This window comes from Sus scrofa, chromosome 15 (assembly GCF_000003025.6).
Source record: "Sus scrofa isolate TJ Tabasco breed Duroc chromosome 15, Sscrofa11.1, whole genome shotgun sequence".
Lineage (NCBI taxonomy): Eukaryota > Metazoa > Chordata > Mammalia > Artiodactyla > Suidae > Sus > Sus scrofa.
Window position 1 is genome coordinate 43,527,542 of NC_010457.5, and position 26,688 is coordinate 43,554,229.

The following is a 26,688-nucleotide window of genomic DNA, read 5'->3' on the forward strand; positions in this document are numbered from 1 at the left end:
TAGACATGATTATGAGAAACACTTTATTGAGGACAGATATTTGAAAATGATTGTAAGAAACCTGCTAGGAAAAGATCAAGGAGATCTCAGAGCATTTGGGTTGGAGAAACAGTGAGTGCAAAGAGGAGCAGAAGGGAGAATAGGGCAGATGGAGCGTGTGAGTGAAGGAGGGGTAGTGGAAGTTGAACACTAGACCTTATATGTCATGGAAAGAAATGGGCTTTTACTCAGGTGTGATGTGGAAATCACAGGCAGGATAGAAGCAGAGGAATGACAGGGTCTAACTTTCACTCGAGAAATATGTCTCTGTCTGCTGAGATAAGACTGGATGTCAGGATGAGAAAAGTAGAAGCTGTGGACCCAGGTAGTTACAATCAGAGTCCTCTCCTTAAGCCAAGCCATCACACCAGAACTGGACCCAGTTATTCTGAATGCATCCTATATTGAGCTACTTTTGCCTGTTGAAAGCATTTAGAAATTTTATTATTATTTACATTCTTTAGAATGACTTAATTTTGCCATACATTGTAATAGGCAATAGATTTAGATTTTTTTCATAAAGACAACCCAAATACTTTGAAATATTAATGTGCTTTATTTTCTGTCTTACTCCCACTTTGCAGAGGTTATAGAGAAATTTGGGGAGGGATGCATCTGATTTTTGGTAATAAACCAGCTATTTCCAAATGACCCTGGGGAGAAAAATCAGACCCCGGGCTAATGCTTTGTATATTGTAGTAACAATTGTTCTATCAGTCAGTAACTTTTTATCCAGTGCCTCCATACTGTGCACGATAACAGTGCTGAGAATGGTGGGAGATATGTGGGACAGACAATGAAGTGTGAGACATACACCTGCTTACACGGAGCTTGCAATCTCACACAGAGCCAGGATGCATTTGTGCAACAGGTGGACTTACCCGGCAACATATGCTATGATCCAAAGCAGTACTGCAGGATGAGTCTGAGCAAAGCCAGGACATGGATGAAGAGAACACCCCAGGCAGTGAACAGCTTGAAGAAATAACAGGAAAAGAAGAGAGCAGATAGTCTTTTCAAAGGCATTGCGTAGACCGGAGCAGAGCATTCACATGGGCCACTGTGCTATAAGCAAAGAGTGGGAAATGAAGCAAGAAAAGAAAATTGGAACCAGATTGTAGAGGGGCGAAAAACCTGGCTCAGGAATGTGGACTCTGTACTGTTGGGACTGAGCAGCTATCGAAGGATTTTGAGCAAAGGAGTGACATGATGAAAGGGTATTTGGGAAGATTAATCTGATAGCAGTGTGCAGAAGACAGGTCGGAGAAGAATCTGGAAGCAGCTGCTATATGTGGTCTGCTATTGAGTGGCATTTTGGTTTCCTTGGTTCTAGGCTTTCAAAGTCAAATAATTTTATCAGTATGTCACAAATCCCCCTCATTTCTGCTTAGACATATGAACTCTGATAATGTGGCTAGTTTTCGTCCCGAAGTGTTCTTTCTATATAATTAAAATGAATATTCCCCTTCTTGAAAAATTATTTGCCCTTTTCTCCATTCTTCTCTTGATTAATAGGGACAAGCTAAACAAAAACTGACAAGGAAATAGCAAAAGAGTAGGAAATAATGAAAACAAGCGAATGTTTTGCTAAGGAAATGTTTATTACCATGGTTCTCATCATTATGAGTTAATTACAGGCTCTCAGCAAATATCCCATTGTGAACTCAGAGGTGCAATATGTTTTATTTGAAAAAGTGAAATAGTGATTTCCTTCCCAGTATTCAGTTGCATTTCCTGCTATTTTAAGACTACTCGGTGGTACCAATGTACTTTGACAACCAATTATCCCAGCATGCCTGTGCCATGTATTTTAACTATAATGCTTTTTAAAAGCTTGAATTGCAAAAACAGAATTCTATCTTAATTGATCAGATGTGCATCTAGAGTTGTCTGAACACAATTTGTGTGATATCTGAGTAACCCAACTGACTTACAGGAGCAGGGAGAAAACAAAGCAAAACAAACAGATAAAAAACACCCATCGGAATAAGACATGCTTCCTTTGAGGGTCCTATTTATAATTTTTTTTCTCCAGACTTTCTTTTCTCTGACATCTTCACTCTTGAGGAAGGATGACATGTGGGCCCTGAGTACTGGCCAAAAAATAAAATGCACCAGAGACCATCTCTAGGTCCTCATTTCCTGAGGAAAGCAGAGATGTGACTGTTACAGGCACTATAAACCTCCAGCTTGGCCCCCATCATCTTATTCTGGCAAACTCGATTCAAAGAATGGTGTGGTACCTACTCTACAAGCAAAAGGCGACTTTCCAGAGTAAGAATTCTTCATTTTAATGTTGCCCTACTGCCTGTTAACTACAATTCATTGTTTAAAAGCTGATGTCTGTGATTGATTCAGGCACGGGGCCATTGTTTAATTTACTTTGATTTGATTTTTTTTTTTCTCTCTCTACCCTCTCAATTGGCTTCTCTGGAGGAGGCAAGTCAGACAGTAGTTACTGCTTTGGAAAGAAAAGATAAGCTGAGCACTTTGGAATGCATTTTTCTAACACTCCTTTGCCAAGTGTTACATGACTGTATCAAATTTCTTTAGACTTTGATAATGAGAAACAGACAATTCCATGGAAAATACAACCAAGAGATTTGCAGTAATAGAAGATTTCAGAAATACGCATGGTTCTAAATGGCCCTAAGATTATGTGCTTTAGAATTCTGAATCTTTTATTTTTTTCCATGTTTGAGTAGGCACTATGGTTGATTATCAGGTTGAGGAAGGGCAGAGGGCCTGCCTGCTGATTATAAATGTGCATGTGTGTAAAATTTTCACACATAATATAATATTTCAAAGTTATTTTTATGGAGGCTCAGGGGTCCCAGAACTTAAACAAAACTGCTGATCATTGGCTCCAAGAAATACTTAGAAGGAATCATAGGCTTTTTTCCGGGGGGAGGGTTGGGGGTTTTTTTTCTTTTTTTTTTAACATCACATGGAGTCATTTGCAGACTTTTAGGCTACAGATCACATAATGTTTATTTATTCAGCTGGCTTTGGAGATTTAAGCAATATTTGGAGACACACAAGCCTTTTCCTTGCTTAATAAAAAGTATACTCCAAGGTATAGCTACAGCATTTTTATATACAAAAGGCTCTCACAAGCAAAGGTTGATATTGACAAAAATATAATTTTGAAATTAAAAAGAAATTAAACCAGCTCAGAAAAAAATTCATCAGGCATCATCTTTCTTAAAAAAAAAAATTAGCAGACCTTATGTCCCCTGTGCTCTAATACTTGAAAATACATTAATATATTTCACACAATCCCTGTAAACCATGCTTGCTTCTTTCTGCTCTGATCACCAACAACAAACAAGGCCTGGTTCACTGTCTAAGAATAATCATTTAACAGAAGACATGTAATTTTGTTGGTATTATTAGAAGAGATTTATGTCACAGAGTCAACGCATTCTTGTCTATGAAAGAAAGTGGAATAAATATTTCATAGCTGTGGCTTTTGAGGAACATTCTTCCTTTCAATCTTGAGGCACTCTTTCAACAGCGATGCCAATCAGAAGTCTTTAACAGATGTAAAATGCATCTTGCCTACTTGTCTTTGAAAAATATAAGAATCTCAGGATGCACCTGAAATATTCATTATGTGGACAATATTCCAGGCAAGGCTGAAACTTGCTGAGTATTTCAGTCACTACTTATTTACTCAGGTTTTTCTTTCTTTTTCCCTCCTCCTCCCCATATCCCTAATACTTCCTAAGTCTATCACTTGTCAAAATGTCTTTATCATACACCTAGATGACTAAATCTATTGATAATATTTAATACTACAAAGTCTTATTTGGTTAGCTTAACAACAGTCAAATGGAAGAACATATTTTGTGCTATGAATCCTTTTTCTTTTTTTTTAACTGACAAATTTCCATTTTATTTTATTACAATTCAGTGGATTTGGCTTTAGAAATTTAAGTGTCTTACATCAAGCTTTGTTTCAAACATTTTTTTCCTCTTTGTTACTTCTATTGGTTACCTCTACTTAAATGAAACAATACTAGAAGATGTAATAATCAATGCTTATTGTTAATCCATTCGCTTACTCTGTTTTAATTGGAAAATACACATGACTTTACATTTGAATGATACCTTAGAGTTTCAAAGTAGTTTCATGTGCAGTAACTGATATAATTCTATCATTTTTTTTGAGGTATTTGATGACACAAACACTAATGGACTAATGGTGATGATTTTCTAGCTCAAAGTTGTTTCTTCACTTCTAGACACAGTGGTAATTATGGTACAGTGATTAATTGTCCCCCATCTTAACTTTCTCACTGTTATAGAATCATATATCCAGCGTCTTTACAATTTGACACTGGAGTGCCTCTGACTACAGCACACAGCATGTATTTCCTTATCCCATTCACCTTGGCCATATGGCTATATCTGACCAGTAAAATGTTAGACAGTGTGAGGCAAATAGAAGCTTTAGATATGCATGAGTGTTTGAGTTAGGCTTCAGAACAGATGCTGACTCATAGACATTGAAAAACTTATGGTCTCTGGAGCAGAGAGTTTGGGGAGGTGGGGGATGTGCTTGGGTTATGGGATGGAAATCCTGTGAAATTGGATTGATATGATCATTATACAACTACAGATGCAATAAATTCATTTGAGTAATAAAAATAAAAATTTAAAAAAAAACAAAACTTGGTTAACACATTCAAATTAAAAAAAAAAAAAAAAAAAAGAAGAAGAATCAGAAGAAGCATCAAGAATCTAGTCTGGGTGGATTCTGACCAGCTCCTCTGTTAGCATTTTTTGATGCAGTAAATGTTCAGAGCAAATAATACCCAAATCTTATGGCTTACAAAAACCGTAAGTTTTCATGTTATCTGCTTAGTGGGTAGGTCAAAATTGGCTCTAGACTATGAGTCGGTCAGGATTCTTCTCCACATATCTCATTCCAGGACTAGAAACAAGAATATGCTCTTTTGTCTTTATTTGCCTTTTTAGGGCCACCTTCATGGCATGTGGAGGTTCCCACACTAAAGGTTAAATCCGAGCTGTAGCTGCTGGCCTATGCCACAGGCATAGCAACATGGGATCCGAGTCAGGTCTGCGACCTACACCACAGCACACGGCAATGCCGGATCCTTAACCCACTGAGCAATGCCAGGGGTTTGACCTGTGTCCTGATGGATGCTAGTAAGATTTGTTTCCACTGAACCATGATAGAAACTCCCAAGTATATGCTCTTCTTATGAATCCTTTTTCTTTACTTCTATTTCTCCTCTCTTTTTCTTTTCATCCACCTGCCCCTATCAGTCAAATAAAGCAATGATTTTATTTTGAAATCAGCCTTTCTACAAGTTTCTCTGTTAACATCCGATTAGTAGATAGGAATTTCATGGTCAGGGATATAGACTAATTTATATAATTTTACCAATGTGATTTTCTTTATACATTGTTTTGAGTGTTTATGAAACACATACCCACAAACTGAATTCATAACCCACTCTTCTGATCCATATGCACCTCTTCAATGTTGATTTATTTTTTGGGCGGTGAAAATTATTACATTGTGTGCTGATGTTTAAGATGTTTTTAATTTTAAAATGACACTATTTGATAAGATGTTTAAAAGCAGAATCCTTTAAAAGTGTTTCTTAGAGGAGTTCCTGCCATGGAAGAGTGGATTAAAAGTCTGACTGCAGCAGTTTGGGTCACTGTGGAGGTGTGGATTCGTGCAATGGGTTAAAGGATTCAGTATTGCCGCAGCTGCATTGTAGGTCAGCAACTGTAGCTCAGATTTGGTTCTCGGCCTGGGAACTTCCATATGCCTTGGTTATGGGGAAAAAAAAAAAAAAGAGTTCCTTAGAGAGAAAGTAGATATTTAACTCAGCTTTAAAAGGAAAAGGGCAATAGCCTTTAGTTACACTAACTCCCTTGCATGCACACACACTTCTACAAATATTAGACTGGAAATAATTACATGTTAAAGAGCCTAGGATCACAGAAAACCACAAACTAATACCATTTTACCATATACCACTATATTTCTCTGTTTTTTTCCTTCACAGGCCACACCCACGGCATATAGAAATTCCCAGGCCAGAGATCCAATCCAAACCAAACCTGCAACCTACACCACAGCTGTGGCAATACCAGATCCTTAACCCACTGTGCCACAGTGGGAACTCCAATATACTGCTATATTTCTTATGAAGTCCAGTAAAACATTTAAATTTCCAATAAGTCATTTCAGTTTGTCAGATGATGCACTAAAAATATTTTGTTTCCCTTTTCCATCTATTTTTACCAATATCAGTATTTTATTTTTCTCACCCCAAAAAGGAAACATTTTTTCAGGCCGTATGATGTTCCAGTCATTGTAGCAGATAGCTAGCTTTTTTTTTTTTTTTTTTTTTTTGTCTTTTTTAGGGCTGCGCCCACCACATATGGAAGTTCCTAGGCTAGGGGTCGAATCAGAGCTGCAGCTGCCAGCCTGTGCCACAGCCACAGCAACTCAGGATCTGAACCACATCTATGACCTACACCACAGCTCACAGCAGTGCCAGATCCTTAACCCACTGAGCGAGGCCAGGAATCAAACCTGTGTCCTCATGGATACTAGTTCGGTTTGTTACCACTGAAGACAATGGTAACTCCCTCTTTTATTATTGTTACTTGATTATTTTGTTGACTGCATAACCATATCCAATTTGGAGTAATAGATCTTTCCAGAGGAGTAAAATATATTAAACATCAAATGATTTATTTTGTTTGTAAAATAGTGTATGCCATAAGAAGTAAAGACTGTCTCAGTTCCCAGTGAAGTTATCAGTGGGGATAAGTACAGGTACAAACAAAAGAAATCTAACTCAGGCATTAAGAAGAATGTTCATGTGAATAATATGTTTCCAAAATATGAAAAATGTTAGTAAGTTTCCAAAATTTTTATAAAATACTATATAGCTGTATTTATTGGCTGATTTGTATACATTCTCGCCTAGATGACTTTCAAAAAGATACTACTTTAATGCTAGTTTCATACTTTAAGAACCTGAAAAGAATGGAGGTCAGAAAAAAATTAACAGTTCTGCTAAATATATTAATTTCACCAATGCAAAGATGAATTAGAGCCCTTCTATGACAGTATTTGTTCCTTCGTTCGATTCTTTTTAGCTGAACATTCATACTTCTTCAAGGAACTCTAAGCAATGCATTTTTAACAAAATCACAATGACTCTGTTGCTTTCACAAAGATTTATTAATACTGACTACTAAATAAAAATGTCAAAGACACAGTAAATATCATGCATAAAAGGCATAAAGAAACACTGCAGTGGTTTGAGGACAAATAGGAAATGTAATTTACATTCCGAGTAGAAAATGAATTTCTAGTAATGTTAGGCAAAAACAAATTATCGGCAAAAAAGTGAATGGTTCTCATGATACTTGGATAAAGAGGCGAAATTGAAACAAATTTGGATTCCCTGTGATTTACAAACAAGGCTGACCCCGGGCGAGACTGTCAAGTGACTCCCTGTGCTTGACATCGTTCCTTGGGTACACAGCACCCCCAAACCTTTCTCCTGGATCCAGGCATCTATGAGTACCTGGCCATGGATGAGAACTCACTTTAGATCATTGCTCATGAAGCTGCTTTTTCTTTCCTGACTTCCATTCTTTAATGGCAGCGGTGCTCAAACATTTTGATTGTGGTTCACTTAAAGAATTTTCTCTCTCAGTCTATTTCTACTTTCCAGAAGAAAAAAGACCCCATGATAAAAATAAATGCTTGGGGAGGAATAAAATAACAACCCGTATACAACCAACACAGCAATTACACAACAAACAAAATGGCGAACAATTATAAAATCTAATACTAATGTTACAAACACATTAATGCATACACATTTTCTGCAACCAAGACCAATTCAAAACAGCAGTAATAACCATGTGCCTTTCCCCATATTTAAGGAGTTTTTTCAATTTCCACGTGAACGTGAATAGCAGGAGCATTGCAAGACTCCCCAGCATTGAGTGGCAGTCAGATGTCTTTGTGAAATACAGATTTAGAGTTCTCAGTTAATTCTGGTAACATGCTAATATTAGTTTATGAATAGTACCTTCTAGCAACTCAGCAAATACTAGTGAGTATCCATTAACCTCTAGAAATTGCATATTATTCAACTGTAAGAGTCAAAGATGAGTTTTCTGTCCATCGGGCTAAACTTTGAAGTTCCACAGAAGTCCATAGGACATGCTTTGAGCTGTAGGGCACCAGCAAAGCTCACTGATAATGAGCTGATAGGTTCTGAGGCTGTTTCCAGATAGAAATTACATTTTCACCCTTGTTCTTTTGGGTGCTAATAACTCTAAAGTTGAAAACTCCAGGCTCGAAGGGAGGAAGGAAAGTAGGGAGGGAAGAAAGAGGGAGGGAGGAGGGAAAGACGATTGTATCTCAGTAAGCCCTGACTGACCCCGCAAAAAACATCTTATAGTCAGGCCCTCATTAAGTCACCAGAGCAGGGAACTACTTAGCAGCAATGTAGTCAGTGGTTAAATCAGCTGAGGTATGGATCAGAGTTAAATAAAATTGGGGGAGAGGGAGTTGGGTAGGATGAGGACATATCAGGTGGGACTTGAGGTGATGGGTAAGCTGCTCTTCTGGTTTGAAGATTGAGATCAGAGAGCCCTAATATTCCAATGGGGAGGCTCAGTGTTCAGAAATCCCCTAACTGGAAGACTTTCTGTGATTAAGTGGCTCCTACCCATTGAAGTCATTGTTTTCCAGAGGACTTCCCCTTTTCCCAGGACTTTGAATTAGTAATGTCTCATGGTGGGCTACCTCTTCCATCGATTGTTTCCCCCGTGTGTTCTGCAGCCAGTCATTATATGACTCAGGGCTCCTATGGCATCCACTTGTCTGAACATGTTAAACCATCTCTGCAAAGTCATTTAAAGTGTCTTCTAATGTGAAATCACTATTTTTGTCCCATTTTAATTTCCAATTACACTATTCAACCACTACCAGGGTTTTTATATGCATTTTCAGCCTTTTGTGGTGCTTAAACATAAGAAAATGATTTCATCAACTTCACCTGAGCAATAAGAGAGCATGTGTTGATTGTTGACTAACAATCTGCTGTTTGGAGATCTCTTGGAGCAAGGGTTTTAGATCTTACTAGCTGTTGTCAGTCGTTAATTGTTATTCTGTTTATTAATCTTTCAAGGAAAGGTTTGTCCTGGACCATTTAGATGTTTTTTTCAGGGATTCCAAGGACCAATGGGGACGTGATTGCTGGTTATTTTTTCTTTCCTCCTTTTCTTTCCTCTTGTTTGTGATTCTCATTGATGGTGGTGGTTCTAAAGGAGACAAGCCGGCAGGAAGACAGAAAATGCACTTTTTGGCATGGGTTTTAGACACTAGGTTTCCTGATAAAAATTCTAGTCCAGCTGACCCTAAATGCTCATTGTATTTGATCGTGGACACCCTGACAGTACTGTTATCCACATGTCCACACAGACGATGATAAAAATGAGGGGTTGGAGCCTTGCTAAAGCACTTTGCTCATTGATAAAATTGGCAGTGACCTTAATCAGTGACTCTCTAAGCTTTTTAGCAGTGACAGAAATAACCCTCTTTTCCACTCTGTTTCCATTGTACCCCTTTTCCCTCTGATCTTCAGACACAGTACATGTCCATGTCCCTAGGTCTGTTGAGCTTTACTGGACACTTCACTCTTATTCCATATGTATTATGATTTTTATCAGAATCCTCCCAAATATATATTTAAGGAGACTTGATTAGAGAAACCTCAAAATGTAGAGAAATATGTGTCTATACACATAGACATTCAGCAGTGTAAGGCCATTTCAAATGACCAGTTACCACTGTTTATAAACCTGAGCAGAATATGAATTGCTCTGTGATATACTATATCCATTTTCTTTACATCCCTAGATTTTTGTTATTTTCTAAATATTTGCAGGAAGTATCAAATTACTGAAAGCTGAAAATAGTTTTTGCAAGAGTGAAGTTAATAGTAAATGATTATTTTAATTCATTTGATATTTGGAAACCATAATCTTGATTGCATGGCTAAACTCAGTAGCACCCTTAAGTAATTACTCTCCATAAATTAACATGCTATCACTCCCTTCTGCAATTTTCAAGAAATCAAGACTGTTAAGTGTAAACTATAGCTAAATCACCCAAGTCACCATCAATCTAGAAGTTTCTAACATACTCATGATGAACTATATGGTGACCAGCTGCGTGTTCTCTAACTCATAATTAGGATGGACTGAACAATGAAACCAACTTCTCTGCTCTCAAGTTATTGACCTTATATAGAGGTGCCTTGGGTTGTTATGTCGGCATAGAATGACACATTGAAAAATCCTATAAGTTTGAAAGAATGAGAAGTCACTGAAACTATGTATTTACAGTACATAACTTTAGGAAGGATTTTTTTTAAATGACTTGTTCTAATCTATGATGCCCAGGAGAGTCCTGAATAATTGTCAGATATTCAAGACCCCTCAGATAGAGAGGCTGCTTCTCAGGAAAAAGAACCTAATTCACCAGTGACATTAAGTGCTATGAATACTTAAGTAAAAAATTACTATATTCTCTAAAATACATAATTATAAGCAATGAAGGATAGCTGTTATCACTATATCAAGGCTAAGCAATTACAATCAAAAGCTATTGTGTTTATCTGGATATTGGCAGGCCTCAACTAATAATACTTTATTATGGCATTTGATTAATAAAAATAAGTTGAATTTTTAATGGAAATCACCATTAATATTAAAATGTATGTATTGGTATATCCAGAGGTTATAGCAACTATAAACAGTAAAATCTCCTTCAGACATGGTTGGCCAACACTATTTCTGATGAGGCTGGCCATTAATTATAAAGAACAAAATAAATGATACCCTTTGGGCATAATAATGGAATCTCAGTAAGAAAGGAGACAGACAGAGGTAACAGAGTGGTACTCTATAGGTTATGAAAAGTTACATGCACAGCTACAGCTAAGAATTCTTATTTTGAAGAAGCAGCATGATCTGATAGAGAAACATGTTCCTCAGAGTCAACAAAATTGAGCTTCAAATCACCTCCCTCATACAGGGTGATTTGCAAAATATTTAACACCTGGTATGTGCACAGGCACAAATACAGAAGCTGGATGTAAACATTGGTGCTGATATTCACATGTAATGGCAGAATATCAGCTCAGCCCCATCACCCCGTGAATTCTGTCATCACCTTTGCACCTAACCAAGTCAACAAACAAGTAACCACTTTTCTATTACTCCTGATTGAACTTCAAAGCTTTTCACTCTTGAGCACAGCCTCTTCCATAAAACTTCTCTTACTTGTCTTTCCCCAAACTCTTTTGAGCCTCCTTCCTCCTCTCTGACCACTTCCTGCTTGCTTCTTCCTTTCCTTCTAAGCGTGAGTCTGACCCTATCCCTCTCTCTTTTCTTTTTTAACTCAATGAATTTTATTATATTTATAGTTGTACAATGATCATAACAACCCAGTTTTACAGCATTTCCATCCCAAATGCCCAGCCCAGCCCTCCCGCACAACCTGTCTCCTTTGGAAACCATAAGGTTTTCAAAGTCTGTGAGTTAGTATCTCTTCTGCAAAGAAGTTCATTGTATCCTTTTTAGATTCCACATATAAAGTATAGCATACGATGTTTGTGTCTCACTGTCTAACCTCACTTAGCATGAGAATATCTAAGTCCATCCATGTTGCTGTAAAAGCCACTATTACATTCCTTTTTATGGCTAAGTAATATTCCATTGTGTATATATGCCACATCTCCTTTATCCACTCTCTGTCAGTAGACATTTAGGTTGCTTCCATGTCTTGGCTATTGTATATAGTGCTGCAGTGAACATTGGAGTACACATATCTTTTACCCTCCCTCTTTATATTCTACACCCTCCCTTGTCGGTGTCATCTGATGCCATTGCTTTAATTATCATGGCTCTAAGACTCAAACTTTTTTACCTCTGACCCTTGAACCAGATTGGCTCCTCTGCTACAGATTCCCAAAGCAATGTCTGCTCTTCATCACACGTTATGATAATCCTTTGGCTTGGTTTGTCCTGGTAAACAGGGAGCTTCAGGAGGGCTGAGCTCCTGACTTTCTTATTCACTGCCGAGTCCCTGGGTCTAGCATAGTACTGGGAACATTGCAAGTGACTCCACTTCTAGCCTGCAAGTTTCACCCAAATTCCAAATCCTCTGAGAATGCTCTCCAATGAAGTGAAAATTCATTCAGCTACCTCCTCCAATTTTCCCACTATATTCGAAGTTGGTACCTTGGTCATTTGCCCTATTTATCTGTATTTCCTTCCCCACACATTCCTCTGTGTTTCAGCTCCTGCCCACCATCTATAAGAAATCACACTCTTCCTACAACCTAACCTGAAGTCCTACCTCTTACATAAAGCTTCACGCAGTCATCCTGTTGGATGTAGCCTGCTTCCTGATTCCCATAACATTTTGGGGGAATGTACATCTTTTGTGGTACTCACCAGTTTGGGGTGTTTATTTTACTTCTTTATTTGGGTGATTTCCTTATGGAAAATATTATGCATTATACATTCTCTATCTCCTGTGACATCTGGTATATGCAAAGATACTTAGCAATTGCTGGTTATAGGAAGGGTTAAGTGAAGGTTATCATTTTGTAATTAGATAAATACATTATAGTGAACACATACAGTTAGAGTAAATTAAATACCTTAGAGTAAGACCAATTTTTCCATTTGTACTCTTTCTCCAGGCTTGTACCACAACCAATACCTTTACTTGACAACTCTAACAAAACTACCACAAAACTAGGGAGAACACAGCTTTTTGGTAAGTAGCATGTACATTTTCAAATCTGATGGTCATCAAAAAGCTAATATTTATGCCTCCATTTTGTTTCCAGCCCTATTCCATATTTTTTTCATATCCTGGTATTTTTCTTGGAGATTAGAGGGAACTGCTAGAGAAAAGTTTTTGAGAAAATGCTTATTTCTCATAGACATTAGCATAAAACCTTTCAATTTTGACACAGTGCTGAGGTGATTCCCTATATTTCTGGAGCGAATTAATATTTTTGTGTACATTTGATTGAACATAGTGTGCAGAAAATCGTCCAAGTTATAAGTGCACAGCTTGGTGAATTTTCCCTGAGTGAGCACATCCATATTATCAGCACTCAAGACACAGAGTATCACCAGTCGCCCTAATAAATCCCCCAACCCTTGTGTCCCATCTAGTCACCCCTCCCCATCACCCTCTTTCACCTGCATCAGTGTTCATTAAAGCCATGACCTCTAACGCTAAAAACTGATTTCCTACGTTCAAATTGTACATGAATGGAGGGACTATCTTTTTAAATGGCTTAAAAAATAAAGACAAACTTGAAAAAACTGAGCAAGAAAACCAAGTAATTTTCTATTTATGTAACAGCTGTTTCGCCAGACGACTTGACAGCTAATTGGAGTCATATTGCTTTTATTCTTAAACCCAGCAAATATCACCTGTTTTAATTGGGGGTCATTGCTGATTTAAGCATTCTAGTTGGATTTTTTCCTCATATTGGTGCTTAATAAATTATAGCCTGCTCAAGATCAGGAAAGGTATTCATCATGTCAAATGTTTCCAGCAACTGTCTTTTATAATTAGAGCAAAAGATTTTCTTTTAGCATTGACTGATTAAATTGGTAATTAACAGAGGATGAAGATTTTGCATGGTTTCTCAAAGGAACCAAGGAAATAGATAGAGGTACACTTAGATCAACTGAAGGCTTAATAATACATTTGTTAAAGGCTTTATTGTATTTAGCATAATAAATGAGAAATGGGATCACATTTATTTATTTCAAGACAGATAACTGCCTTTCCAGCTCTCTATTCTAGAGAAGCCCTTAAGAAGAGTCTCCTAACCTCTGTTAATTTTTAGGCATCTTCCAAAGAAATAGCAATTAAGCCCTAACATATCAAATGCTCTCTTCATGATTCAGATAGTATCTTATTGATTGAGACCCTGGAGAGAAAGACATCACCTTTCTAACAATCCTCAACTTCCAAAATAATTGTCGCTGCCCAAATCCTTTTATACTACTAGTAAATGTTATGACTTCTCAGCCTGCTTTATTAATTTAATTTTATTGCCTACTGGTGACTTTCTTAGACATAATTTCTATTGTCAAAATCAACTCTTTACATTTAGTATAATTAATGATCTGCCAATCATAGGGTGATATTTTATTTCATCTTGTCTCTGATTGGTTGTTCATCTGTTACCCAGAAAATCTGCTTGACTTTGTTCCTAAGATTTATGACGTGCTGCGGTTTAGAGACCTGCAGTTTTCTGTATATTGCCTCACTTCAACCTGTCCTTGAACTTGTATTCACTTGTCTTTAATTATTGAATTTTGCACATAAGAAAAACACTTAAAGTAATATTTTCTTATTGAGTTATATTTAAAACTATTTAGTGGGGGTCTGTTTATCTTCAAGAGTATGTATATTTTAAAGCATTTAGTGAATTGGAAGATGAAAATTGGTGTTAAAAGATACAATTCAACAATATGCCAGCTCTTTTTAAGCGGTGGGAATTACAAAAGAGCTACTGGAAATATATTCCATTCAGTTATTAATACAAGTAAGTGTGAAAAACAAGTTTTATTCTCTAATAAAGACAGTATCAATTCCTAATCACCCCCACCCTCATCCAGTAGATAACCACTGTTCTGATGTCTATTATGGTGATTAGTTTTGCCTACTGTTAAACTTTATTTAAATGTAGTTCATTAAATGCAATGTATGCTTTTTTGCTTCTAGCTTTTTTCATTCAGTGTAATGTTTTTGATTCACATGCTGTTCTTGAGTATAACCATAATTCATACTTTTTCTTTTTTCTTACTGTTGAGTAGTACTCCGTTGAATTTCTATGCCACTATTTTTTAAATCATTTTCCCATTGGGCATTTCAGTTGTTTCCAAGTTTTGGATATTATGATTAAAGCTGATACAATAGTTTTGTAAAAACCTTTTGTGGCCGTATGTGTTCATTTCTCTTGGAATAATACCAAGGAGCAGAATATCTAGGTCCTAGGGTAGGTATGTATTTAACCTTATAACAAATCAACACTGCTTCAGAGTCTTTGTCCCATTTTACACTCCCACTAGAAATGTATGAGAGCTCCATTTGTCCCAGATCTTCACCAAGATTTAGTGTTATTAGTCTGCTGGAAACCTCATGGTTCCTAGTCGGATTCGCTAACCACTGCGCCACGACGGGAATTCCCTTAACTATGTCTCTTGATAAACGGGGTGTTTTTATTTTTATGAAATCTACCTGGTCAACTTTTCTTTTATGAGTCATGCTTTCTCTGACTTCTCTAAGAAATATTTGCCAACAACAAGTTTGAGAACTTTTATGGTTTGATGGTCTTGAGTCTATGATGATCTTGACGTGGTTTGAGATAGGGGTTGAAATGCATTTTTTTCACATTTTTATGTAATTATTCCACCACAATTTATTGAAAAAATAATTTCTTTCCAATTTGAATTGCTTTGACACATTAGTGAAAATCAGTGGATCATAAATATGTCTATTTCTGAACTGTTTATTCTCTTTCATGGAAGTATTTGATTACCTTATACCAATCCTTCACATTTCCATATATATTTTTGAATTAGCTAGTCAATCTCTATCAAAAAATATCTTTTTGGGTATTTGATTGAGATTGAACTGAGTGGTTCAGTTTGACGAGAAGTGACAATTTTAACAATTTTGAGTCTTCCAATCCATGAACATGGGAACTCTCTGCTTTTATTTAGACTTTTTTTTCATATTTTGTTCTTTTCAGTATAATGCTTTCACACATCTTTTAAACTTATTCTGAAATATTTTTTATGCTATTATAAACTGAATTTAAATTTTCCCATGTCATTTTTCGCTCCCAGTTTGTAGAAATACAAGTGGCTTTGTATCTGTTGACCTTGAATTGTGCAGTCATTCAAATGTACTTTTTACTTCTGAAAGCTTTTTTTTTTTTTTTTTTGGTAGCTTCCTTTGGATTTTTAAGTAAACAGTCATTTCGTCTATGAATTTAGAATTTTACTGAATCTTTTCCAATCTTCATGCCTTTTATGTCTTTCTCTTTCCTATTGCACAAACTTAAACTACCTGACCAATGTTGAAAACAAGTGGTGGGAACAGACATTTTTGCCTTGTTCCTGATTGCAGAAGTGTTCAGTGTTTTATCATTAAGCATCACGTTAATTTTAGGGTTTTCATAGATGACTTTTCAGACTAAGGAAGTTCTGTCTATTCCTAAGCATTTTTTGCTACAATGAATAGGTTTTGAATTTTGCCAAAAGTTTTTCTTCCTGCACATATTGAAATGATTATATGGTGTTTCTTCCTTTTCTGATAATTTGGCAGATTAAATTGATCTTTTAAGTGCTAAACCTATCTTTTATTCCTGGGATAAATCTCCATTTGGTTGTAATGTATTGCTATTTTATGTAATCCTGGATTTGACTTGATAATATTTTCTTAATAAAACTTACTTAAGTCTGCATTCTGGAGGAATGTCAGTCTCTGATTTTTTTTTTTTTCTTGAAATGTTTTTGTCAGGTTTTTATTATCAGTGTAGTGCTGGCCTTGCTAAATGAGCTGGAAAGTATTTAAGTATTTCCTCCTCCTCTCTTTTCTTAAATAACTGTGCAGATTTATTATCTATAAAATTTTGGTAGAATTCATGAGGGAATCCATCTTGACTTGGAGTTTTATTGGTGGGGAGGTTTTTAATTACAAACTAAATTCTTTAAGAAATAGAGAGTTATTCACATTTTTTATTTTTCTCATGTTAATTTTGGCAGTTTGAGTTTTTCAAGATTTTTATTTCATCTAAGTTGTCAAGTATTTTCCCACAAATGCTCACCATATTTCTTTATTATCCCCTAAATTTCTCTAAGAACTATGATTCCATTCTGTCTGTCACTCCTTTTATTGGTAATTTGTGTTTTCAAAATTTTTTTCTTGATCAGATTAGCTGAGGTCCACTACTTTTATTAGTGCTTTTGATTTTGTTAATTTTCTTTTTTGTCTTTTTAATTTGATTTTTCCTCTTTCTTTTCTTCCCACTTTGGTTTTAACTTGATCTTCTTTTTCCAGGTACTTTTTTTTTTCAATGAATTTATTACATTTATAGTTGTACAATGATTATCACAATCCAATTTTATAGCATTTCCATCCCACAACCCCCGAACTGTCTCCTTTGGAAACCGTAAGTTTTTCAAAGGGTACTTAAGGCAGTAACATAGATCATTAGTTTTAAAACTTTCTTCTCTTCCAAGTAGTTTTAATGCTACAAATTTCCCTTGAATCACTCCTTTAGCTGAATTTCACAAATTTTTATTCATATTTTCATTGTCATTTACTTGAAAATATTTTCTATTTTCCCTTATGATTTATTCTTTCACATGTAGTTAGAGGTTTTGTTTGGGGAGGGGTTAGTCCAAATACTTGTGGATTTTTCTAGGTCCCTTATTCTTATGGATTTCTCATTTAATTCCACTGTCTTTAGAGACATATTTTGTGAGATCTTTATGTTTTGAAATTTATTGAGACATTTTATTTTTCAGCTCAGCATCAGCATAAGGTCTATTTTGGTGTAAGTTCCAAGTGCTTTGGAAAGAAATACATACTATGAAATTGTTGGATGTGGTACCATATAACTATTAATTTATTCAATTTGGTAGATCATGTGGTTGAAATCTTTATCCTAACTATTTTTATCTACTCATTTTATAAAATACTGAGATAGAGGTGTTAAAAATCTCTAATTATGAATTCTGTCAATGTTTACCTTAGGCATTTTTGAAGCTCTGTTGTTAGGGGCATACCCACATACCTGTGTTAGGGTTAATAGAAGTTCCTAATAAAATAACTATTTCATCATTGTGAAATATCCTTCTTTGAATATAGCAACACTCCTTGTCTTCATATCTGCTTTGTTTGATATTAATAGAGCCACATCACCCAACTTTCATCTATTGTTTTCGCAGTATTATCCTCTTCTAGTCTTTTGCTTTCAGTGTGTCTGTCTCATAATGAAAGTGAATTTCTTGAAACAGTGTATATTTAGTTCTTGAATTTTGTCTAGTCTGCCTTATTACTAGAATTTTAGCTCATTGCATTTAATAGAATTAATGCTGCAGTTTAAGTTTGCAACCTTGCTACTTTCTGGTTTTGGTTTCAATGCCTCTGTTTCCCCTCTGCTGCTTTATATTGGGGTTAATCAAATTTCTTTCAATGTACACTTTAATTCCTCCACTCAGGCTCTTTAGTTGTACCTAATGTAATTGTTAAAATATGCAATCTTACCACCATTTGCTTAGTATGCTTCCCATAGTATTTTAAAACCTTCTAATAATATAATAGCATTTGTTCCCCTATTCTTGTGATATTTTTATCATACATTTTAATTCTGTACACTTAAGACACTGCAATATGATATTATTTTGCTTTAGTCAGTTGTTTAAAAAAACCCAACTAATCGTGTGGAGTTCTCTTTGCGGCTCAGCAGGTTAAGAACTCAACAGTGGGTTAAGGATCTGGTGTTGCCGTGAGCTGTGGTGTAGGTTGCAGATGTGGCTCGTGTTGCTGTGGCTGTGGTGAAGGCCCCACCTGTAGCTCCGATTCATCCCCTAGCCTGGGAACTTCCATATGCCATAGGTGTGGCTCTAAAAATATAAATAATAATAATAATATAAATACAAACAAACAAATAAGTATGTTAATTTGGTCTGATCTAGGCCTGGCTCCCAACTTCTTATGGTTCTTTGGTTTAAGGCCGGTCTTCACATGTATGTATCTCTGTGTCCAAATGTCCCCTTTTATAAGAACATCAAGTGTATTGAATTAGGATCCATCTTAAGGATCTCATCTTAACATGAACCCATCTGCAAGGACCCTATTTCCAAATAAGGTCACATTCACAGGTACTGGGGGTTATTAAGACTTCAGTGGATGAATTTTGGGAGATACAATTCCACCCACAATAGTAAGAAATGGAAGAATATATATCTAGATAGATAGATAGATAGATAGATAGATAGATAGATAGATAGATAGATAGATAGATAGAGTCCCTATATATTTACAATTTCCCACATTCTTCATTCCTTCCCATAGATCAAGTTTCCATCTGGTATCATCTCCCTTCAGCTTGAAGATATTTTTGTAGCATTTCTGGCAGTGCAGGTTTACTAGTGACAAATTTTCTCAGCTTTCTTTTATCTAAAAATCTCTATTTTCGTCTATTGAAAGGATATTTTTTACTGGACACAGAGAGAATTCTTGCTTGACAGACTTTTCCCCATCGTTTTGAAAGTGTCATTTAATTGTCTTCTGGCCTCCAACGTTTCCGATGTGAAGTTAGCCATCATTCACATGGCTACTCTTTTATATCAGGATTTTTCAGCTTAGCACTTTTTATATTTCAAGCCATACAACTCTTTGCTGTAGGCAGTTTTCTTGTGCATTGTAGCATGTTTAGCAACACCTCAGGCCTTTGCCAACTAGTTGCTATTGGGACCCCATCCCCAAACTGTCTCAAGTATTCTCTTCAGCTTTATGGTTGTTTATGGTGGGTGAAACATCCAGTGCCAGTTATTCCATCCTGGCCATGCGTGGGAAATTTTCTGATTTGCCGTAATGTTTAATGAGAGACGAAATCATGGCAATGAATTTCTGTGTACATTTTGGTAGAGTTAAAGGGCATGCCATCATATTCCAATATAGCCAAATAAAATATCCTCCAGTCTCCTTATTTATTTATTTATTTATTTATTTATTTTAGGCTGCACTAGCGGCATATGGAAGTTCCCAGGCTAGGGGTCATATTGAAGCTGAAGCTGCTGACATAATCACAACCACAGAAACACTAGAGCCAAGCTGCATCTGTGACCTATGCCACAACTTATGGCAATACTGGATCCTTAACCCACTGAGCGGGGCCAGGGATCAAACCTGCATTCTTATGGATACTAGTTGGGTTCATTACCACTGAACCACAATGGGGACTCCTCCCCCAGTCTCTTATAAACTAAACACAGCTTCTGGTTTTTCTTGCATCATGCCAGTTAATGCCTATTACTCATAGCACATCATATCATTCTCAAAAATGCTGTGGTTTTGGCAATAAGTGCCTGGCTACCATATTTATAAATATTAATAATAAAGATTTTTACTGGGAGAATCCTATGTAATCCAACATTATCTTCATTATGCAGTCATTTTTAGTAATTTTTTTTTCTCCTTTGCCTTTTAGAGCCACGCTCCTGGCATATGGATGTTCCCAGGCTAGGGGTCAAATCAGAGCTGCAGCCACCAGCCTATACCACAGCCACAGCCACGCCAAATCCAAATTACATCTGCAATCTACACCACAGCTCATGGCAATGCCTGATCCTTAACCCACTGAGTGAGGCCAGGGATTGAACCTGAGTCCTCATGGATACTAGTCAGATTCATTTCCACTGAGCCATGACAGGAACTCCCCATTTTTAGTATTCATTTTACCTTTTCCACATTTAATATTATTTCTTTTAGAAATAATGTTTTCATTACCAGTATGTAAGTTTGCATACAGACAACCTCTCCTTTTGCTAGTGCTTAGAAATGTTTCATATGTGGTCAAAATGTGGTTTAAAAAGTAAGCTGCATAACACAAAATATACTTTTATTGAGCTATTTCTTACCTAGCAAAAACGTATGCTATTTACTCACACATTGCTCTTATTTTAGAAGATTTTTTAATGTCAAGAGACAGCAAATTGCTGTCGCTCACTATGGTTGGTTGGATTAACTCCATGGATTCTGTGACCAGAGCCCTGGCTTGATACAGGTGTGATAGTGGGCAGAGATATTGATTTATTATTGGGAGGAGGGATTAATAAATGTTCTTAGCCTTTGAATCCCTCTTTTCAGTTCCTCTGAAAAACTGTCGTTTACATTTTAGCTCTTGTGACTTGGCCTTCCAAAGAACACCCTCCAGGAAAAAAAGACATTTATGCAGAGAAATATGTCCTATATTTCCTTACGTTTGGAAAAGCATGAGTTCTTCAGGAAAACAGTATTTGAAAGTAAATGTGTATCTTTGGCCATTAATATGACTCCTCTTACTTAAGAGCATCAGTTTCTCTGGACTCTATTTCTGGCCAGGTAGTCAATGCCTTGGTAGCTTAGGAAACATGATGTGAGACAGATACTCTTGTTCATTATCTATTTTCTTTGAGTATACACCTAGTTTATGCAAACTGACATCTTGAATAGTTACCCAGTTATTTTTCAATCACCAAGTTGTATATCATATTGAAGACTGTAATAAATGTTGAACTTTCAAATCTTATGCAAATATGCTGTATTTCCATATATCTCCTGTTCAGCAATTTATTGTTTTTTATGTTTTCATTGAAAACTATTTATAACCTATTTAATGTCAGACTTGTACCTTCCATGAAATATGAAGAACACCTTTCATTAAGTGGAAGGTTTTCTTTTATGATAGTCTTTATAGAAGATTCCAACAGTTAGTCAGAGGTACTTATTTTGAGAGAGTAGCAGCTTGGGTGCTGTAATACGTTTTCTCTGTTTTAAAACATCCCAAAGAATGCTGTCAGCTCTAAGTTTCTATACCTAGCATCGCCTAAATCAGATCATACCATTTTTATATAACGGTTGCAAATGTGTTTTTTTGAATGTTAAATCTGTTTCTATTTTTCAATCAATTTAAAATGTGTAGGAAAAGTGTTCTGATTGTATATTATCCAATTTTCATCAGCTGCCGGAAGGAAATGCTGTGAAAAATCTGTGATTTAAAACCCTTAAAACTTCTGCTTGAAATGCATGTTTTGTTAACAACATTAGCTATGCAAAGTGTCTTAAACAGAATTTTGATGTCTTTATTAATAGCATTTAAAAGTTTTAGGATTTCAGATATTCATAGATTTTATTCTCCTTGATTTACAAGGAAGGTCATCTCCTTCAGACCTTTATATTTCTCCTTTTAGAAATAATTGGAACTGTGATGGAAAGTGGTAAAAGGAAAAAAGAAAGAATTGCATTATTAGCAATAATGCTATCCTTTCTAAGATTTCATGGAATGATATATTTTGCATAGGATATATAAGTAACAATAAAAATTCAAAACCCATTGTGTATAAATCACTTGCTTGTGAGCTGCATAAAAATACAAAGATTTTTGTCTTCCATGAGTTTGAAGTCAAGTAAAAGTATAACATTAGTTAAGTAAAAGTATAACATGGCAAAGAAGTGGTAGACCTAAGTGCTTTGGGGATTTAGAAGAGCAAAAATTGTTCGTTTCTTCCTCTGAGGCTTCATGGCTGAAGTGGGATTTGAGTTAAGAAATGAAAGTAATGCGTAATAGTAATTCATGATGAAAATACCACTGAAGAGTAGCAAATTTAAATGAAACGTATTCTTATTAAGCAATCTACATTAGATATGAAAGATGGCAAAATATGATATCAACCAATTAAGTGAGGATTTTTTTCCTTATAATTTTCTTTGGTTTCATACTAATTGATAAAAACAGAAATACTGAAACTTTGTGTTAATTAGCAATTTAGTCTTTCATATTTTATCTATTCTATCATTCAGTATTTATGTTCATCTGCATATAAGAGATTGCCAAAATATTGTGACATAAACATAAAGGGATTTATTTTCTCACTAAAGTCCTAGCTTATGGCAACTCCATGACATTGTTAGGGTTTTCCTTCCTCCTTCATTATTCCAACCCTGTGGTATTCAGTCAGGTCCTAGAGAGCTGCTGAAGCTTCAGTCATCACATCTCTCTCCCAGACCTAAAGCAAGTGGAAAGGACAAAGAAAGATGCCAGCCTTTCCTTTAAGGAAGTCTTAAGGAAGCACCACACTTCACTTTGCTTATACAGCATTGGCCAAATGTAGTCAAATAAGAAAATCTACTGCAAAGAGGTTAGGAAATGCAGTTGTCAAGATGAGTACATGACTGCCTAAACTAAAGTTGGGGTTGTTTGTTTGTTTTTGATTATTGCTTTGGAGATAAAGGAGATGTTGGATGCTAGAGTTAGCAAATAGCAGTTTCCGCCATTCCTACTGAACACTGTTTAAGTCCATCGTTCACATTGTTGCATTACTAAATCAAAATGTGTCTGGCAGACATCACCTCTTTATATAAGGGATATTACCCACTAGGTTGATATTCTAGACACCACTCATTCCAATTATGCAATTACATGAAGATCATGAAAAATGTCATTGAAAATGATAAACCTAGGTTGAGAACAGTGGATCTTGCACTGAGTGGGTTAACTTATGCATCCACCTCTGTTGAGTGGATGATGGATGGATGGATGCATAGAAGGATGGATGGATGGATGGATAGATAGATAGATAGATAGATAGATAGATAGATAGATAGATAGATAGATAATGTACACTGGTAACAGATTGCGTAGTTAGGTTGACAGAAAAATAGAAAGAGGAAAGGAGTTGAGAGGGCAGGAAGAGATGGGGAGAAGAAGAGAGAAGCAAAACTAAAGCAAGGAATTGGGGAGACTTAGCCCAACTCTAAGGATAGTCTGATGTAACCACAATTTACATCTCTGTATCGATCCATTCTATGGATCATCTTCTCAGTGCAGCATGGCATTGTCTCTGGGATGCTCTTTTATTTAAGATCCTTATTTGTAGAGGTTTCTTTATTTCCACATTTGTAAATGCTGAGAGTGCACCTCAATGTTAGTCCCAAGGAAGCCTTTTTCTTCTAATACTGTATCACATGTTCATTTCCTTACTTCTTTCCTAACCAGGGAATGCCTCTATCTATGTACCTCTGCTTTTTCTTTTCTTTTTTTTCTTTTCTTTTCTCTTTTTTTTTTTTTAAGGTCCACACACAAGGCATATGGAACTTCCCAGGCTAGGGGTTAAATTGGAGCTGCAGCTGCCAGCCTACACCACATCAACAGCAACACAGGATCCAAGCCACATCTGTGACCTACAGCACAGCTCACGGCAATGCTGGATTCTTAACCCACTGAGCAGGCCAAGGATTGAACCGTGTACTCATGGGTACTAGTCAGGTTCCTTACCACTGAGCCACAAAAGGAACTCCCATCTCTGCTTTTTCTGGGGGTCTGTCTTCTAAATCCCCACCAGTGCTGCCTCTGTGTCTGTGGGCTGCATTTCCCATCACCATGGTGGAAGGTCTACTCCCTTTCACTGTTAAGAATCCACTCCTCAATCTTAGATGAAAACATAATAGGTGTTTTCATAGAATCCTGCTTCTTGATTCGATGCATGTTATCGCATTAAACATCTCTCTACGTTTCAAGAGCAAGACTTACTCTTTCACTACTAACCGCGCAGAAAAATGTGGGCTGGGCTACAAAAATCAACACTATCCCGTGACCTAAATTCAAAAAACGATATTCAGTATCATTTGTACAATGAACCTCTGTCTTGGCACTTCACAGGCAAAAAAAAGGGGGGTGGGGAATTCTCTGAGGAATGTTCAGTGAAAGATTACCTCCAACTATATTAAAAATATTTTCAATGACCCTCTTCACTGGTTTTGAAGAATGTAAATTCCCCATTTCTCCAGCAATATGTCAGTTTCCTAAAAATTAGGTAGAATCAACGAAGACAGAACAGCAGTGACGAGAATTTGCTGCCAACTTGAAAAAAGCAAGGGGCCAAATTACTGAAACAGTTCATAATCTATTCTCATGGGAATGTATTTAATAGCTGCAATGCCATTTACATTTGTGAAGACATTATTTTATATTTCAGGACACTGATAACAATAGTTAACAAGATACATTTCACTTTTCTTTAAAAGATCCTTTGCTCATCTCATTCATTTGGCATCAGAGATCACTGTGTAGAAACTCCAGATATTATTCCTGCGATATTTAGCAGAGGCCTTTTAGTTTTAATCCGTCTTATAAAATTAGTAGACACACTTGTGATGTTTCATTGATTGCACATTCCAAAGTGATCTGTCAAATATCGTCACCTGCAAATGTGCCTTCACGCACATACTGAAGTTAAGGGGAAAAAATGTGTTTTTTTTTTTTTAAATATTCAGGTTGGATTTTTAAAATAAAATAGGTGAACTGCTTTTTAGTGTGTCTAAGTTAATTTTTCAAATTCAACTCTTGCATAGTCAATGGGGATGGGATAAATATTATGGGATTTTCATTTGCATTGCCCTTCCTCTTCTCTGAAATAATTTATTATAATTTTCATGAGACTTCATAATATTATTCATTCACTTCATAATTGAAACGTTGTTAAACGCTGCCTCCTGTTGATTCCTGACCTATACCAGCCAAAGGCACCTTCCTTTCCTCCTTCTCTCCTTTTTAACTAAGAAAGTTAGCAAGTTTGATATCCAAGGATAATCCACATTGATGAATCTGAACTTATTTACATATAAAATTGATATAAAGTTCCTGGATTCTTAGAAATAGTTGGTAGATTAACTGACTGAAATTATTAAAACTTTTGAGTATTATGCAAATATTAAGAATTGTTACTGAAAACGTAGATGAAAACAACAAAAGACATTGGAGAATTAAAATATGATCATAATTTCATCAGTAACAATTTATCATTTTCACTGGCATAAAAGATTATTTAAAAATAAACAGTGACCACTTACTGTATTCAATTTTTAGTGAAATAGAAGAAGGAAAAGTAGTGATACAGGTCATTGAATATCACAGAAATTATCAGCAACTACAACAGTGCCTGGTACTTAGTAGATGCTAAGTAAAATTTTATTTAGTGAGTTCTATTTTCTAAACTTTGAAAGCGGGTTAGGGAAGAAATATACTTTTGCTTTAGTAAAGATTCATATAAACTCAGAAAGGAGGTCTAGTTTGCATGGTGAATGACAAGCCCTATATTTTTGGACAAAATCAGTAAAATTTACAAAGCATTGATTATGTCACCTACTATGGCCAACTTTTAGCACCAGCTCATATGGGTCTAATAAAGCCTAGGATCAGATCAACTCAGAAGTCCTTGAAATTTTAGTCATGTTTTTTTTATTTCATCTTCTCATTCTGTTGTTTCACCCAAGTTAATTTGGATTGGAATGAGAATAACTCTTTGAGCTAGTATAATGATAAAATGTCCTTGGACTAGAAGCAAAAATTTTAGGGGAAATTGCAAATGTGGAAGTCTTCATCCCTGCTCTTCCTGTTTGTGGATAATTTGGCTTGACTTCTGCTCCACATTCCCAGAAGCATTTATTTGGTAACCACCCATTTAAAAGGGTAGCACAACTTTAGGATATTGGTTGGGAAATGGAATTTCAAAAATCATTCATATAGAGACAGGTGTAATGATTAAGTGGATTATGTTTCTTCCCACTAGTTTTCTGAAGTGGACACCAATAAGACAAAGAAAACTTAATGGGGAGTAATTAGCAGGGGAAAGTTAAGGAAAGGGGGAACTTAAAGAGAATAAGTTTAAACACACCAGTCCAGAAGACAAATGAGTAGGACACCAGCAAATGTATTATTCCAGAGGAAAGTGATATTGGAAGCTAGCTAG

At 36.0% G+C, this 26,688-nt stretch overlaps 1 protein-coding gene across 14 annotated transcripts in view; it reads left to right on the top strand.

Annotated features, from left to right (window-relative positions):
- The window catches only part of TENM3 (teneurin transmembrane protein 3), a 2,583,558-nt gene that overhangs the window by 1,709,352 nt on the left and 847,518 nt on the right, over positions 1-26,688 (top strand). For 13 of the 14 annotated variants that reach the window (XM_021076354.1, XM_021076353.1, XM_021076364.1 and 10 more), the window contains one exon: positions 12,834-12,910. The exons of the other annotated variant lie outside the window; for it this stretch is intronic. The gene's annotated coding sequence lies outside the window, so the exon portion shown is untranslated. The remainder of the gene's footprint in view (positions 1-12,833; positions 12,911-26,688) is intronic. 14 annotated transcript variants of the gene reach the window in all.